The sequence below is a fragment of the Frankliniella occidentalis genome, unplaced genomic scaffold, assembly GCF_000697945.3.
Source record: "Frankliniella occidentalis isolate FOCC.00 unplaced genomic scaffold, Focc_3.1 Scaffold23, whole genome shotgun sequence".
Classification (NCBI taxonomy): domain Eukaryota; kingdom Metazoa; phylum Arthropoda; class Insecta; order Thysanoptera; family Thripidae; genus Frankliniella; species Frankliniella occidentalis.
This window is the reverse complement of record NW_026267153.1, coordinates 1,598,664-1,599,956: the sequence shown is the minus strand read 5'-3', so window position 1 is coordinate 1,599,956 and position 1,293 is coordinate 1,598,664. Positions and strand designations below refer to the sequence as shown.

At 58.5% G+C, this 1,293-nt stretch overlaps 1 protein-coding gene across 1 annotated transcript in view; it reads left to right on the top strand.

Annotated features, from left to right (window-relative positions):
• Positions 1–1,293, top strand: part of LOC113205072 (roundabout homolog 2-like) — a 108,243-nt gene that overhangs the window by 80,151 nt on the left and 26,799 nt on the right. The gene's annotated exons all lie outside the window — the stretch shown is intronic.

Below are 1,293 nucleotides of genomic sequence, written 5' to 3'. Positions count from 1 at the left end.
GGGGGGAGCGGAGGAGAGAGTACGGCAACCCGGTGGTTGTGTTACCTACGGCCGACAGTGTGCGGCCTATGAAGTTGTCCCGAGCCGCACGGGCGCCCATACATACCCTCCGTCCAGACAACACAGTCTGGCTGCCAGCCCCGGCTGCCCGGCCCGTCCTAGACTGGGGGGCCCAGCCCGACCCGACCCGGACGCTCTGACGTTTATTTGCGTTGCGAGAGCGGAGAACGCGGGCTTGCACCCCCCCCCCCACCCCTTCACCCCCTTTCCCCATTTCTCCTCGTCTCCACATTCCCTGTCTCCTGCCGAACGCCAGTACAGCCGCCTTTTCCTTGTCGCGTCATACTATACTGCTATAATACTCCCTTATTTTGCAACCGACAGGACAGACATACACACACATATGTGTGTGTAGAAGGAGAGAGAGAGAGGGGGGGGGGAGAGGCGCGGGTCATCGGCTGACGCGGTGGGGTCACAGGGCCGCCACCACTCAGTCCGGCCGGGCTGGGCCGGGGGCCGGGCGTCCCTCCCATTGTGATAGGCCCCATGTCATGTGTCCTGCTCGTTGTCCGAGGTCGCGGCTCGCGGCCCCGGGCGCGGAGAGGCGGCGCTGCTGGGAGGAGAGTAGTGGGAGGCCTTCTTATTAATGGCGTAAGGCAGGTCCGGGGGAGAAAAATACGAAAAGCCCACATTATTCAAAGTTAGAAATTGCCTAGCTCGGTGTACCCGGTAGACTATGAATAAACCTTTAATTCAGGACCGATATGGCAGGGCACTGGCCGTGGTAGTACATGTCACGAGGACAAAGTAAGTGTCCCTCAAATCTCAAAATACACCCCTGTTCTTGAATGTCAAAACTGTAACACAAGCACCTAGTACTTGGTTAAGCCCCATCCCTATGGATAATCTGAAAAGGTTTCAGGTTAGTATAATTGTATAGAATTGGCCGCGCCAACAAAGGTGAAAGGTGCGACTTATTGTCAGTATTAGTCAGAGGCAAGTGCAAACCTCAGCCTCCGCTGTGTTCTCATCGATGCGTCACGCGGCGGCGGTTGAGTGAGAGTGAGAGAGAGGGAGACGAAGCGGAGTCACGTGAGACTTGTGCACGACCCTCGCGGTAGTCCCGCGCGCCATCAAGTGTCGCACTCAGGAGGTCCCTCCTCCTCCAACAGATGTCGCCCCGTCCCGTCCGAGGCGTCGCCATTGAGCTGTTCCGCCAGGGAAAGGCGACGCCGCTCGGTCGTTTCGCGTCCCCTTTTCCTTCTCCTACATCTTCCGCCTATCTCCCCCCCC